The 16,578-nt window shown below is 44.7% G+C and overlaps 1 protein-coding gene across 15 annotated transcripts in view; it reads right to left on the bottom strand.

Annotated features, from left to right (window-relative positions):
- The window catches only part of KIAA1217, a 497,403-nt gene that overhangs the window by 88,047 nt on the left and 392,778 nt on the right, over window positions 1-16,578 (bottom strand). Inside the window, exon 1 of one of the 15 annotated variants that reach the window (XM_079912080.1) lies at window positions 1,392-5,683. The exons of the other annotated variants lie outside the window; for them this stretch is intronic. The gene's annotated coding sequence lies outside the window, so the exon portion shown is untranslated. Of the gene's footprint in view, window positions 1-1,391; window positions 5,684-16,578 lie in introns of those variants that run through there. 15 annotated transcript variants of the gene reach the window in all.

Genomic DNA, 16,578 nt, shown 5'->3' with positions numbered 1-16,578 from the left:
ATGGGAGAGGCCACAACAGTGAGAGGCCCGCGTACCGCAAAAAAAAAAAAAAAAAAAAAGTGGACTTTATATATAGGAGATACCCATTGCCTGACTGACTGAACCAGGATGACAGTTAAGATTCTATAATTCATAGTTTAAAAATAATCCCAGCCCTTTGTATTAGTGTTCTTTCTATGGAGGTATCTTCCTAGAACCAGGCACTTGCATGGTCTTGTTTTGTTTTGTATTTTAACTGTGTTTTGGCTAACGAGTAAAGAAATGACCTTAAATACATGCTAGGTTTTTCCTGTACTATTACTCAGTCAGACCTTTTAGGAGAAACTTATATTCAACTTTAAATGTAAAATAAATAAGCAAAACATACACACACATGCCCACAGTTGCTATTCACCTTAAAATACCTGAATCCTTTATTCTCCCACCAGTTCTTCTGATGGTCACTAATCTTCTGTATCATTTCATCGCTCTTAGAAAGTTGAAAATATCTGACATGTTATCTCACTGACACTTTTAGCCCAGAAAATTTCAACCCTAACGTCCTTATGTGAGCTTTAAAGCATTTAATTTTGCAGCAAGAAAGAGATGCCCTAAATACAAAAGTAAAGATTCTTTTAACACCTCCCCAGGACACAACATGGATATTTATTTCCCTGCACCTTGGCCCAGACAAAGAAAAAAGTCATTTATTTGCGCTAGATAAATTGGCAACGCATGAATGAGGCTGTTCCTCATTGTTCATCGGTTTGTTGGGCATTGTCTCCCTCCTTCCATTACTGCCCAAACTACGGCCAGCTCTTGGTTGAGTGAGTCCCTCCAATTCTTGTAAACAGCATAGTTTCTTCCAGAGCCTCTGCACCGTGGCCCCCAGCTGAGAGGCCGCTGCCCTGCTCATAGCACCCGGCTCAATACGCTGCTAGGCTCACCCTCCTCAAAGACCAGAATGAATCTGGGGCAGTTTCAGATTAATCACCTGAAGTCTGAGGTAGGAATCCTAACATACCTATATTTCGTTTCCCCCCAAACACCGTAAGTTAAATCCAATATTACTCATTTACAAGTTTCTTGAATATAAAAGAGGAGGAGAAAAAACTTACAATGGCTTCTGGGAAAAAAAAAATCCAGGATGAAAAATGTTTCTTTCAAATGATTTGGGAAACTGTCTCATTGTAATCATGTCTCTTTATGGAGCATTAAAAAAAATATATATATATATATATTCTTTGCGGAAGGGAGTATCATGTACAGTTTATTGTATTTCAAACCCCACCCTTCCAAGTCTAGGATTTGTAAACACACCACTCAATCAGACCATACAATGAAGTCACCAGACAAAACTGAAAATGGGTCTTAGGAGACTCTTTCATCCTCAAAGAATTAAAGCCACTTACTTTCTCTTAAGGAAATCACCTGTGCAGCTAACGCCGGGAGAAAGCACATTGGCTGAGCTCTCAATCACGCGATTCCTTTGTTTGCTGGCTTCATCTCAATCCTCGGTTCCACACGTGGACATTTTAGACAGCTTTCTTTTCAGAGAGGAAATCACACACACACAAACACAGATCCTAAAATGTTCCCTGGTGTTCACGACCAGGAAAGACCATTCTGTTTTACCCCGGTCTTCTGAGCGAAGCTGCTCCAGGCATGGATAAAAAGACGTCCTCCCCATGATAAGCCAATTTCTCCTCCCCTTGGATATTAGTCACTGAATAACCTCAGCCCACATCCAACCACAGGCTACCGCACGGGTGACTCAGTCCTCTAACAACGGCTCACACGGAAAACACACACCAACAAATGAACTCAGAGAGGCCTAGGTAAATGGGGTAACAACGAAGGAAATATCACAAGACAGATCTTACTAAGGCGAAGAGGGTCACGAACACAAGCAAACGACCAGCCACCAACAAACAAAATCATCAGAAAACCCAACATGCTCATTTTCCCCAGGTCCACCTCTCAGTGTTCTGCTGGAGACGGGGGGCTCCTGAGAAAACCCAGATGGGCCAGCACCCAATGCCCATTCTGCTGCCAGACTTCTGAAGTCCGTGGGCTGACAGCCGAAAGAAATGGGAGCCTTTCCCCCTGGTTTATAACGCCGGAGGGTAAACACGAGGGTGACAGAGGAGGCTGTCTATTAATTAACCAGGTTTTACCAAGCTGAACTTTGAGTAGCAGCCATGAATCAGACCTAGGCAGCACCAGGCAAGCGCAATCATTCTAGAAAACATGCCTGAAAGGGGCGGGAAAGAGACAGAGGACCAGCCAAGGCTAAGCAAAGAGGGTGTTTGGGAAAGGGAGCCCGAGTCCTTCTGCCTTACCCTCGACAAGACAGAGGAGGGGAAGGCCGGGGCAGTCTCCGGAGACGCCCGTGGGCAATCACTGTCAACACAGCTCTTTTCTTCCAGGGGAACAGGCACTAGGAGGGCTGTGTTCCCAACAAGAAGTGGCTTGTGCAGCCCTCAGAAGAGACAGGTATTAGCATATTACCAACAAAAGGTGAGAGCGAGGAAGCATTTCCTTAGCTCCCAGGTAGGCTCTGTGTAATCACCATCGTGCTTTCTGAGCCCTCGGGGACTGAATGGGGCAGAAAGCCATTCCAGTGGGAACCCAGGGACAAACAGCTCCGAAGGCTGGGATGGAGGCCCTGCTGGCCTTATGCCACACCCCACGACCACGTGCATTTTTCAAACATTTAAGGCCTTTAGAGGTCGTTCTTGCTGACCAAAAGAATTCCATGATGTTTCTTAAATTCAAATCCAGTCAGTGTCGCAGGCTCTCTCTCTCTAAAAAAACTGTTTACTGCTATCAAAAAGCTCTGATTAAAGGAAGGAGAACACGGAGCCCATGACATTGCTTTCCTCCTAAGATGTCTCATTCGAAACAATATTTGGATGAAGTGGTTGTAACAGATGCCACCTGAGAGGTCGGAGAAGAGTAGATGGAACGTGAAAAGCCTTGTTTTGATTTTTAATCTAATTGGCGAGAGTTTGTTATCTCTCACCAGAGTATGGGAAGCACACAGTCTTGGCCCCTGACACATCTGGTATCCATTTGGCAGGTCTTGGTCCCTTAGTCAAACGCGTGCTTTCCAGGAAGGGGGATGGAGGTGAAGCTGTGGGCCCACCCCGACTGCTTCTCCAAAGCCCCAGTTGTAGGGCATAAGATGTCCTAACCAGCAGCATTCTGGTACGAATGGACCTGGCTCTTCGTATGTGTAGGACCGTTAGGGAGGTGAACGAATGCGGGAGTGTCTGGGTTCTGCTGGCCCCGCCCCCCGGCCCAGAAGCACTGAGCTGTCACTGCCGTTGGCCACGTGAACCCCGCCAAGCTCAGCATGGGAGTCCACGTCCGCCGCCTTAGTGGCAGGTGGCTTCTGTGGGCCCTGCTACCTTGGGAGTCGGTGGGTGCACGGTGAGACATGGTCCTGGTCACCTCTCCCATCCCTTCCTTCCTGCCATGTTCAGGGCAATTTTCTTTTACACTCAAAATGCTTCAGGGCACCGTCTGGGCAGGAGAGGCATGGCTTGGTCAGGACTAGAGCAGTAATCCACCGTCAGGAGCGTGAGAGCTGGCCCAATCCCGTGGTGAATCGGGATGAGTTAAATGCTCTCTAGTAAGGATTCAGCGCCCAGCTCACCCAAGAGAGAGGGCAGTTCAGTAACCCAGTGCCAGCTGGGGGACCAGGCAAGGTAATTTCCTAAGCAGGATTCTGCTGCCACAGAACTCAGCTTCACCTGGGTGGCCTATGCCCTCCAGAGAATGGCTCTTACAGGACAACCTACTGCAAAGTTTGGCTCATTCTGGGTGGACCCAATCACCAACATCCCCCGCTCTGGTTCTGTTACTTGGCCAAGTTCTCAGCTGCCTAGCTCGGATGCTACAGCCTCCGTGAACCTGCGCTTCCCAGCAGTGTGTTAAGTGTCCTGCTATTCATTCTCCCTGTTCCTTTCACTGACTGGCACTATAGGCAAAGTGGAAGCAATTTATTTCTAGTGAGTATTAAGAAAAGACATGCTAATAAATAGTCAGCATTACCTCAACAGGAAATACTTTTTATGCTCTGGTAAGGCTAACGGTCTTGTGAAATTTATTCCTATTTCCCCTTTCGCATTCGCTGCTTTATTGGCTTTTTAAAAAAGTACATATGCTAAAAGAAAATCTAAACCACTCTTATAAACACAAAGATGTTATTGTGAAGGGGAGTGATTTTGATGCTGGAAAACTTTCAAATTCATCTTTCTTACACTGTTAAAATTGGAGAGATGGTCATTTGGAAGGTCTATTCATGTTTCATTTGGTCATAAATGGAATGTTTCCCAGACACGAGACAGACAGACTGTTGCCAAAATTATTTAATTCTCAGGAAAGACACGGTGAGCTTCTGGCTATATTTAAGATGAGTGTTATTCCCACAAATATTTTGACACAGCCAACTCTGCTGAGCCCTCCTGCACCAGACCCGCTGGCTGACTTAATACTGTGCCCAGTGGTGACTCAAGATCTCAGGATGGAAACGCACAACAAGTAACATGAAATAAATCATGTAACTTCCAAGCCACAATCAGTAACTGTGCAGAGCTGCAGCACAGATAAAAGAACAATGTCCTCATACCGACACTCAATCTTCTGTTGGGACACTCAGGCAAGGACAACCTCCTTTTATATCTAAAATAGTTACAGTTTGTAAAACGATATTTTCTTGCTACCACTTGCAACGGATGGTACAAAGAACTCCTCATTATTTATCTCATCTCTGCACGTCCACCCATTTCCTGCACAGACAATTACTTTTATACACAACCCCCTTTTGGTGCTCCGAGATAAGTCATCTCCGTCACCCAAATACAAACGTTCAGTGCCTTAGATTTTGTTTTTCTTTTTAGGACAAGTCTCTAAACTCCTATTTCACTGGTCAACATAACATCCTACAATATATAATATACTGTTTTATTTATTTATAATGTTTTTTATTCTACGAAGGATTTTACTTCTTTTCCCCTTTTTTTGGCCACACCACGAGGCATGTGGGATCTTAGTTCCCCGACCAGGGATTGAACGCCTGCCCCCTGCAGTGGAAGCACGGAGTCCTAACTGCCAGGGAATTCCCCTCTCCTCCACTTCTCTTATCTTGGGATGACAGCCAAGAAAAATCTAGATAACTCCATGGGGTGAAGGTACGATGGAAGATGGCTACACACACACACACACCATCGTCATCGTCATCATCCAGCAGTTTGCAGTTTAGACAGTGCTTTCAGTGGTGATTTTATTTCACGAGCCACAGCACGAAGTGAAATGCACGGGTCAGGAGGTCCGGTGTCTCTCTCCACATGTGAATGGTGAGAAAGTGGAAGTGTGAGGAGATGAGAACCTTGTCCAACTTCACACAGGACTAAGAAGCAAGGCAGCAAGAATCCCCATCTTCAGCCTCAACACTGTCACTACTTCCTTCTCTGTTTAAGTGTGAGATCTCATGTCCTTCAGGTCGCTGAGCAGCTCTGCGAGGACTCATGCTCCCAAGGTCTTCCCTACAGAATTACTGAGGGTTAATGCACTTGAGTTTTGACCATGAGTGGGCAGTCTGGTGAATTCCACTCGAGAAGTACCTCATTTGCTCGCCTTTCAGGTCCAGATTTTCAGGGCAAAGGAAAAGAGTAACAGGACATCTCAGTGGCTTTAGGATATAATGATACAGGTACTCTCTTGACTTCCTATTAATTTTTGTCTTCCTGCCTCAAAATTAGTTATATAATTAATTATACATTGTACTTAACTAATATACATATTAGTATACATTATGCTTATATATACTTACATATCCTCATATATAGCACTAGTTGATTATCACTATATGGGTATCATTACATTACCAGTTACATACGTGTAAATACGTGTATATACACATATACGTATATGTATACACACATACATATGTCTTCATTAGTCACAGACACCAGATTGCTTATGGGATAAAATATCTGGGCCTCATCTGATTAACATTCTTTACCATTAGGACCCCGATTCCGCTACTGGGTGACATTCCTGGGACCACATCTCTCAGATGCGTTCCACCTCTGTCACTGTGCCCTACGTCCCACTTACCTTTCATTCAGGAAATGGATCTAGGTGATTATGTTGTAAGTGAAAGAAAGCTGACACAACATTATATAGCTTTAGGATGCTCACAACAATGTAAGAATTTTAAAAAAAAGTTTAGTTTGATGATACAACATATCCTCCCCATATCCAAACCTAAACAGCAAACTGACAACGATCTACCTAGAATTTTACGCTCTATAGCTACAGATTAACGGACAGATATTCTTCAGAGACCACTGGAGACAATGCTGGTAAACAAACTGATGAATGGATGATGCCAAGTTGGAAAACAAATGGTCTTTTATTCTCGGTCTGCCACTGCCCTCTCACAATGTAGTACTCAAATCGCCATCAGCCCCTTTCTCAGGGCTTCTTAACACCAAGCGTTCCCTGGTAGATTTAACCCCTTCAGGCCTGCCTCCTGTCCCCCTGCCCCTCTCCCCCTTCTTTCCTCACAACTTTTCTGGAATCAACTCTGTGTACCTGGGTTATAACTGTGGCCCTTCTATTGGAATCATCCCGTTGCCTGCATTCTGCTCTGTTTTCATACTGATCGGGGTAGGATATGTGCTGGTTCTGTTACCAAGTGATAGAACAAACAACACAATATAAGGTGAGCTATGTCAGCAGAGCCAATTTTAAAGGGAATTTTATGGATGGCTTCTGATGAAAGGTGTTTTAGTCGTGCCATTATTATTATTATTATTATTTTTTTTTCCGGTACGCGGGCCTCTCACTGTTGTGGCCTCTCCCGTTGCGGAGCACAGGCTCCGGACGCGCAGGCTCAGCGGCCATGGCTCACGGGCCCAGCCGCTCCGCGGCATGTGGGATCTTCCTGGACCGGGGCACGAACTCGCGTCCCCTGCATCGGCAGGCGGACTCCCTACCGCTGCACCACCAGGGAAGCCCCGTGCCATTATTTTTGATCCTCGGCTGCACAATATTAGCCAGTGTCAAAAGAAGAAAGGGTTGTGTGAGCAAAGAGCCCCAGAGGATAACACTGAGGGACAATAATTCAATAAATCCACCAAGTTCAATTTTTCCCTCAAAATAAACATGAAAAAACAATGATGGCGGATCCCGATCAAAACAGCCCTTGTGCGTATTTTTCCTGGGCTCAGAAGAGCCACTTTCTTTCTACTCTTAACAGCAACTCTTGAAACTAAAAGAAGTTCCACGGGTGTCCCAGGTATACTGAGTATGTGAACTGGCAACATTGTCTCACGTATGACTGGGAATAGATGCCATTTGTTATATAATTATATAGGCTTGTGAACTTTCCCAGTTCTCATTAGTTATGGAAGAACTGAAAAGGTTCCAGGTTTATAAATTACATGAATATACTTTTGAAAACCCATCTGTTTTCCTTGGGTTTAGCTGGAGTCTGTGGCAGCAAACCAAGGACATCTGCTAGTCTGGACCAGGCCAGTGGCCCCGCGTGTCCCAGTCAGGTGTCTCTCACCAGTCAATGCAGTACGTGGAGAAGGAAGAACACCAAACTGGGTATCATGGAACTTGACTTCTTTTTTTTTTTTTTGCAGTGTGCGGGCCTCTCACTGTTGTGGCCTCTCCCGTTGCGGAGCACAGGCTCCGGACGCGCAGGCTCAGAGGCCATGGCTCACGGGCCCAGCCGCTCCGCGGCATGTGGGATCTTCCTGGACCGGGGCACGAACCTGTGTCCCCTGCATTGGCAGGCGGACTCCCAACCACTGCGCCACCAGGGAAGCCCCGGAACCTGACTTCTGATTCAGGTGTTAAGATCCGGTTCTTTACCTGTAAGCAAGAAGTCTGATCTCTTGTTGTCTCTCAGGCCCATTCCAAAGGCGACATTTTGTGGGTCTGTGAAATATGTGAGTAGTCACTATGTATGCAAAGCTATGCAAAGCCCAAGGTTAAGGCTGAGGATGGCAAAAGAATCTTTACGCCACAGTTCCTACCTTTTAAGAGTAGAGAAGATGAAGCATGGACATGAGTAATAAAAATAAGACAAAAAGCAAGAATAACTGTGGCAAGTGTCAAATAGGTGCGACAGACAAACCCTCTGGAATCTCTAGAAGAATAAGATTTTTCTGGCTGGGATAGTTGAGGAACACTTCTCTGAAGAGGTGAGATTTAAGTGAGTCCACAAATTATGAGCAGAATTTCAGTAGAGAAGAAAGAGTTTCCTTTCTTAGGAATTCCAGGCAGGAAGAAAGGCATGGTCATAGACCAGAGGTAGGGAAGTGTCGAGTGTCCTGGGGAATGACTAGACCTCTGATCCGACCAGCAAATTATTCTAGGGCAGTGGTTCTCCAAATTCAACGTAATTCAACAACATTAGAATCCCACAGGGGCCTTGCTGAAACCCAGATTAACGCGTCCCACTTCCCATTTAATAGGACTCGGGTGGGGCCTGAGAATTTGCCTTTTTAACAAGTTCCCAGATGATGCTGACCTGCTGGTCCAGGGACCACTCTTTGACAAAAACTGCTCTAGGGAGTAAAGGGGAGAGGCAAGCTCACATCCAAATCTCCATTCTATTGTGGGCTTGGTTAAATCCTAATTCAGAAAGCTGACCTTACTCAACTTTGGGTGATAATCATAATTACCTAGAGTTTCTCCATCTGTAAATATTGGCAATTAAATCTGCCAGGAGAAGATGGAGATAGGGAAGGGAAACTAATATTTTTGGAGACTTCTTACTTATCAAATGCATTTCCATTTAATTCCTAGCACACTCCCATCAGATAAACAGTATAATCCCCATTTGACAGATGAAGGAACAAAGTCAAATACCAGGACCAGAACAATCTCAAACTCTAGGGTTAAGAAATCGGTATAGAGACCTGACTTTCTCTGAATGGTTCAAGGTTCAAAGGGGGGCAGTGGTTCAAGAATCACTAAGGTCAGTATTATTCCCGTCTAAAATCAGGTCCAGAAATACCTGAACGAAGTCATCTGGATTGAATGTTGCAAGAGGCATGAGAGGAGAGTAACATAGATCAGACCATATTACTGTTATCTACAAATGTGGGTAGATAACTGCCTTCCAAACATTGACTCCAGGGCACCCAGGAGCCCCACGAGAATGCTCCATTTCAAAGGAATACCTTTGTGTTTTCAGTTCAAATATCAAGTCAGCCAACCAGCCAGCCGGTGCACAAGGCTTGGAATCTGAGATGGTCAGCAAAAGCACTGCCTCTCCTTATTTGGATAAATAACATGCTCAAAGACAACCAGTTTGGGAGTCGAGCACACCCTGAGGCTGGGCTTGGCGTGCCTCTCTGTCCATGCCCCGCCAGGCCTCACCCTGCACTGACAGTCCCTGCTCCCCGCCAGGTTCTGACCAGGCCAGGAGCCTCCCTGCCAGACACAAGATCTGCTTCCCTGCATCCAGGGACACACTGCTGAGCCTTTGAGCATTCCTACCCTCGAGTGACGCCCTGCATTCCTGACTCGTAGTAACCACGAGGAACCAAATGGACAGCTACCGGCCCAGTATGTAAGGAAGTCGCGTGCCATGTGACAAAATGCCCACATCAGGCAAAAGGGCAGCCCCGATCTAGTTGTGTTCCCCCCACCTCCAAACACTGCCCCCTGAAAGGAAAGAATCCGATCACACAGGAGATGAGGCAGGTGACAAAAATGCGTTGTCACCTACGGGATGCCTTCCAAAGTTCATGATTATCAGGGAGAGCTTGCAACTCCCTTCAAAGGGAAACAGGCTCCAGGCTGACCCCAAAGCACCTCATCCTCCCCCACTGCCCAAGCCAACCTCCAGCTTTCTTTTTCTTCTTTGTATTATCCTTTCTCTCACTTTTCTTCCTTTCTCTGAAAAGCAACATTGGGGCAAAATTTCTCCAAAAGAGGACAGGAAGATATGGGTCGATAAACAGACAAAGGGAGTTTCTTAAAATCAGAAGACGTTGTCTGGATTCCAGAGACCCTCAACTCTCAACTTGTTCAATGTGCTGAAGCCCACAAAGTAGTTTCCAATGTTTTTTTTTAAAAAAAGATTTAATCATCTTCGCTCTTTGATCAGTACCCTTCTTCACCATGATACAGAAGGAGGACAGCAGGGTGTGGTGGAGAGAGTGCTGGATTATGAATGAAGAGACTTGGTTTCTGTTCCCGAAGATCTCCCTGGGCTGTGGTCTCACGGCGGTGACTGTGGTCCTGCCACTGGTTCTGCTGCTAAGTGAGCTGGGGAACACCCTCTGTACTCACCCTGCTGGTGCTGTGAACATCAAATGAGCTGAATTACCCTTATGTGACTTTGCACGCAGAAGAGCACGGTCCACACACAGTATGATGAACATTCACGGGCTCACCCCATGAACTGTGACAGCAACACGAATAGAATGGCTAATCCCCACTTTAACACATGCACAGGAGGGTAAAGAGAATGATACACTCTCTTCTCGAGATACAAGAGCTCACGAAAGAAAGAAGATTCTGAAAGCAGCCGACACAAGAACACCAGGCTGTATTATATTCCAAAGATCTCATCCTTGAGGAAAAAAAGTCCATTCATATGCAATCAAATAACGTTTCAAGGAGGCGCTTTTCCTCATTCCCATTCCCACATGAATTGGTGATCCTGACCCCAGATCAGGAGACATAAGACTCTCCATCCACTTGATCCTGGTTCAACTAGCAGATTCAAGTATTAATTATTTATAAAAATTGTGAGATGGGTGATGACCCACATCTTTGTTTTGGATCCTTCTTCTTCCCTTCCTATCCTTTTTTTTTTTTTTTTTTTTTTTTTTTTTGCGGTACGCGGGCCTCTCACTGCTGTGGCCTCTCCCGTTGCGGAGCACAGGCTCCGGACGCGCAGGCTCAGCGGCCATGGCTCACGGGCCCAGCCGCTCCGCGGCACGTGGGATTCTCCCGGACCGGGGCACGAACCCGCGTTCCCTGCATCGGCAGGCGGACTCTCAACCACTGCGCCACCAGGGAAGCCCTTCCCTTCCTATCTTATCAGCCGGGAGAACCTCTCTTTGGGAATGAAAAGAGAATCTATGTCATCACTTGACTGTGGCTGGAATAAAAGTTTTGGTTGGTGAGGAGGAAGCTGGACCAAGTCGCTAAAGGCAAGCTTTCGAATGTGCTCAGAATTTCACCTACACAGTCCACTTTAGTCTGGTCCCACATTAAAAACAGGGACCCATGTGCTTTAGAATACTTCTTGATAGAAAAACATTTACCTTGTGGTATTGCTCAAACAATGATTTTTGACCTTTCTTTTTTTTGGTATAGCAAAGTGTGGTGATTCAATGCAAACGCTGAAACTTTTGTTATTGGGCATATACGTGGAGACGGCCTTGCATGTATATGCACTGTCTCTACGTTTAAAATATAAAAGTACATTTGGGTAGTTTTCATATTATTAAGATGCACTGTGTATATGAGTACATATCTGTAGATAAAAATTCTCTGCCCAAATTAAAAATATCCAAATACCACGTTTGACTCATTTTTATGCTCTAGTCACAAAGTGATACTGAATAGAAACTTATTAGCATTTCACCAAGTTTCTTCAGATCATCGTTACGAATAATAAAAAATACAGAAACATTTTAAAACAACGTATTTCAGTCTTAGAATGGTCAGATTAACATAATTATAGCCTTAAGTTGCCAACAGTGGCACATTTCTTATTTTCATGAGAATGTAGAGGTTCTAGTGGATCGCAAGCTAATAGGTTCCTTGGTCTAAATATATACAGTAAAATCTGCGGCAAATTTCTGAAGCATTAACATCTGAACCCTGGAGATATCTAGTGAGTAATTTGCGCTGCAGTAGAGCCGATTTTTTTTGTTTTGTTCTGCAGTTACACAGCTGCTGGGAAATATATTTTTAGATTTGCTTTTCAAGGCAAGCAAAAATGATACCCACTTTGTGGATATGTAACCAGAATGTTCCCTCAGTCCCTCTGGCAAGGGAGTAGGGACCCACCTACGGAATGTTCCATTCAGTTGCCTTCTCCTTGGAAGGGGATACAAGGAGCAGCCCTAGTCGCTCATCTGTATGAAGCCTTCAGACCCTGACAGTGACACCCAACGCTTTAGAGGCGTTTGCTTTGAAGTTTAAGTGCCTTGTAGATCAGGTCCCCACTATGTCTGAACTACCTCATCATTGACATCATTACCATTTCTTGTTTCGGTTTTCCTCTCGCAGCTCTTGATACCATACCAAGGGCAAGCGAAAAGGAACAGGTTCAAAGAGTTCAATCAGAACTAGGGAAAAGCATGACCTTTGATTTCACAGGGAGAGAAAAAAATAAATAAAAAGAAAGAAATCAAGTACGTGTGGCGATCAACCAACTGAGGGAAACAGTCTTCGTATTTCAGGAATATGGGGTGAGTTAGCGCAGCCTGAGCAAGGACCAGTGTCCCTCCAGCTGGAACGATGCACTCGGCGTTCACACCTTTTATCTGGACAGGTCTTAGATAAATAAATCTGCACAAAAGTGATGTACTGAACAGCTTTTCTTTCGGGCCAAGTAACAAGACACCGGAGGTCCTGAGGACGCTTAAACACGAATTAGATTTTATTCTGACATCAGAACGGTTCATGGCTGTCAACTGTATAATCTTTAATGACGTTTTGCTCTGTCCCCTCCGTAATTTGGGCTTTACCTTAAAGCCTTGGTTTCTACACTTTGCTCAGTTACAAGAGACTATCACCATTTCGCCCACATCCTCACACCAGCTGTATTATTTACTCTTTAACGCTTTTTTTTTTTAATTTAATTTTATTTTTTTGCGGTACGCGGGCCTCTCACTGTTGTGGCCTCTCCCGCTGCGGAGCACAGGCTCCAGACGCGCAGGTTCAGCGGCCATGGCTCACGGGCTCAGCCGCTCCGCGGCATGTGGGATCCTCCCGGACCGGGGCACGAACCCGTGTCCCCTGCATCGGCAGGCGGACTCTCAGCCACTGCACCACCAGGGAAGCCCTTTAATGCTTTTCTTGATGTCAGTGTTAAATTGACCTTTTCTTTCTTACCTAGTTGTGATGAACGATCACATTCATCAACTCTCAGGTTCTTTGTGCTACTTATCTTTCCAATACTCCATACAACAACATTATATAATCATTAAAATGTAGGAATCTGTTTTTCTATGTGCTGTCAAAAATCACTGGTTCCAAGTGAAGAACAGCTTTCAAAGTACTCTGAGTAGGGATATGCGGGAGTTTCCAACAGGGTTATCATAGGAGCCATTGCTTCAGCAAAGAGGCTGACTTTTGCAAATAATGCTATAATACTTCCCAACTCTTTTAAGCCAAGATTGCTTCATTCAAAGCATCTCATAATTTGAAGCAGCTGCTGTTTCTTCAGTTGACTTGATGGCCTATTCTCTTTCAATAAAAATATTGGATAATCTAAATCTGGTTAGCTCAAAATCCGTTTAATTTTTGGGCCAGGCCCATGCATTTCCAATTAATGAGCTCTGGTCCCACTGCAGGGCTGGGCTGCTATCTGAACAGGAAGCGGGGACCTGGCTACACTTAACTGCAACACGGACGGCTCAGGGAAGTCAGACGTAGAGTCTTTTCCTAAATCAACCAAGAAAACACACCTTGGGGGACCCAGTGGGGTGAGAACTAAAGCAGGGGGGCACTAGAGATGGAGAAAGAGCTGGTCTGAGGTTTTTGTCACTTCCTAATTTTGTGATCTGGACCTAGTCACTCCATCCACGCCAGGCCTGCAGAGTCTCAACTGACAGGTGAAGGGTTATAAAACATGATGTGTAAGACCTTATTTCTACCTCTGAAACTCTATGATTCCAAGTCAGCCAGGCCTGTTTCTTGAGGTAAGTTCAATGACACAGATCAGGTGTATTTCCTCAGCCACCAGTCTGGAGGAGCAGTTCAAGTGTCTCAGGAGCAGACGGATCGCTCCTGCAAATTACATGCAGACCCCATGGGCAAAAAGCAGGACAGAAAGGAAATGGCTTAGCACCAGCTGATTTATAGCTTAAAAACTTTTTCTTCCCTCTTAAGAAAAATCAACATGTGCTTTTCCCCCTACAAATAGAGATATATACATATATAAAAGTAACACGATTTATATAAAAGCATTTATATAAAATGCTGAGAAATTTAAGAAAAAGTGTAAAGAAAAGAATGGCCCCCAGATACACACTACTATACATAAATTAGATAAGCAACAAGAATTTGCTGTATAGAACAGGGAACTATATTCAATACCTATGATAACCTATAAGGGAAAAGAACCTGAAAAAAAAAATATATGTAACTGAATCACTTTGCTGTACACCCAAAACTAACACAATATTGTATATCAACTATACTTCAATTTAAAAAAAGAAATAAAAGAAGAATGGTCCCCTGGAAGCTCTCTACAAATTAGGATCTTGGACCAAGGGAACCTGTGCTGAGGGTGGCCGGATGCAATCTCCTATAGTCTGGGCTTCCCTGATGGGGACCCACGGAGAAGACAGAAAAACAAAACCCCAGGAAGAAAGCAACACGTGGGTGCAAAGAATACAACCTGAAAATACCAGGACAATAAACTCCCCGTCAGAGGCAATTTCTGCTAACATCTGTATTTACAAAAGCCAAGCCAGGAGATGCGGTTTGGATATCAAAGGGCAAGGGGTGTGGCCGAAACCCCTCCGGATCTCCCCAGCAATGGCTAACAACCCAGCCCGTGCTGAAGGAAGAGGGAAGTCCTGTTCTGATCCAATTGGCTGGTTGTTGGCCAGCCCTGGGTTTTATGCAGCCATGGAGCTGGAAGCAAGTTGCCTTGATCCTGCAGCCCAAGTTCAGGGCTGTGATGAGCAGCTGCGTCCCCGTTGATGCTGCTGGCAGTAATTACTTCTCATCGCAAAGCACCAGGATGTTTTTGCAGCCGAGTGGATGTCTCAATCTCTGGGCAGTGGGGGGGGGTAGGTGTGTTCAGGAGAGCAACAGTCCCTGCCTCTGGGGTGGCTTGGCTAGCTGCCCTGACTCCAGAGCCCTCCACCTCTGATGTTCTGTAACTTTCTTGCTGTCCTTCTCCTAACAGCTCTGCCAGAAGCCTGAAAGGGCAGTAGGCAGGCACATGTAGGCAAATCTCCATTCCAAGACACTTTCTCACTTCCAAATCAGGCTCATGAATCAGCTCCCTGCCCTATCCCGGGAAGACGGTTTTTATGAGTGACGCAGCACATGAAGCAAAGAAGGAAGCAGGAAGGAGGAGAGGGTAGTTCATCCACAGTGCTTTTTGCAATCCCCATGCGATCTGACTTTCACTGTGTTCTTCTTACTCCAAGTCAGTTGCAACCAAGTCCCCGGAGGAGCAACCAGTCTGATCCTAGGCTTTTGGATGCTACAGATTGAACCAAAAAGTCCCCAAACTGTACAAAATAATTTCTCTTGAAGCCGAATAAGCATTGCTCTTTGATAATTGTTATTTTCAAGATAAGTTATCTGAATCTGACGACAGACTGGGAGTTCTTAGCTACTGGTAAGGAAGGGTGTGCAGTGTGGGATTTAAAAACAGGGACTATAGACACAGTCAGCCTGGGGCTGAATCCCAGCTTTGCTCCTTGCTAGTGTGTCATTTGTCACTTAATCTCTCTCAGCCTCAGTTTTCCAACCTTAAAATGGGTATAAAAGTACCTATGCCTTAGGGTTATAATGATGACTATATGAAATAATATATATTAATTGAGACCATATTGGTTAACAACTTCTCATCCATACTAACTCATCTATAAATTGAGATAAAGATAAACAGATCCATGCACACATGTACCTTTAAAAGGAAACAGACTGCCTTAAAAGGACATTGCTCTTATTAAATGTCTTTAAAAGAAATAAATACAAAACATTGTGACTGAACTATTACAAGAATAAGACAGAATAGTTATCTCAAGTCAATATAATTTCTGCCAAAGGTTTTTTTCCAGGTTTTTCCATTAAACCTGATAATAACAGGCTTATATCTGTTATATAAAAATTGCAGACATTTTTAATGTTATACATAAAGCTTAAATTGATATTTTTTAAAGAATTTTTTAAAACCCAGATAAAAAAGCACTTTATATTTTATTATTATTTTTTTTTGCGGTACGTGGGCCTCTCCCTGCTGTGGAGCACAGGGTCTGGACGCGCAGGCTCAGAGGCCATGGCTCACGGGCCCAGCCGCTCCGCGGCATGTGGGATCTTCCCGGACCGGGGCTCGAACCCGTGTCCCCTGCATCGGCAGGCGGACTCTCAACCACTGCGCCACCAGGGAAGCCCACACTTTATATTTTAAAATGTAAAGTGATGTTCACAAGGAAAATACAACAAATAATGTTTTCCTTGAATGTTGAAAGAAGCACACTAATCCCCCTCTGCTCCCCCCAATTTGTACCACGCCTTCAAATTTTCATTTGTCTCGGAAACCAAAGGCAAGTCAAATACCTTTGTGAAAACACTGAAAATTATCACAAAACACATACATCAATGAGATCTGTACTAGCAAACAAGGTTGACACT

The sequence above is a fragment of the Stenella coeruleoalba genome (assembly GCF_951394435.1).
Source record: "Stenella coeruleoalba genome assembly, chromosome: 2".
NCBI classification, from domain to species: domain Eukaryota; kingdom Metazoa; phylum Chordata; class Mammalia; order Artiodactyla; family Delphinidae; genus Stenella; species Stenella coeruleoalba.
Note: the sequence above shows the minus strand (reverse complement) of the source record. Positions and strands in the feature narration are given on the sequence as shown.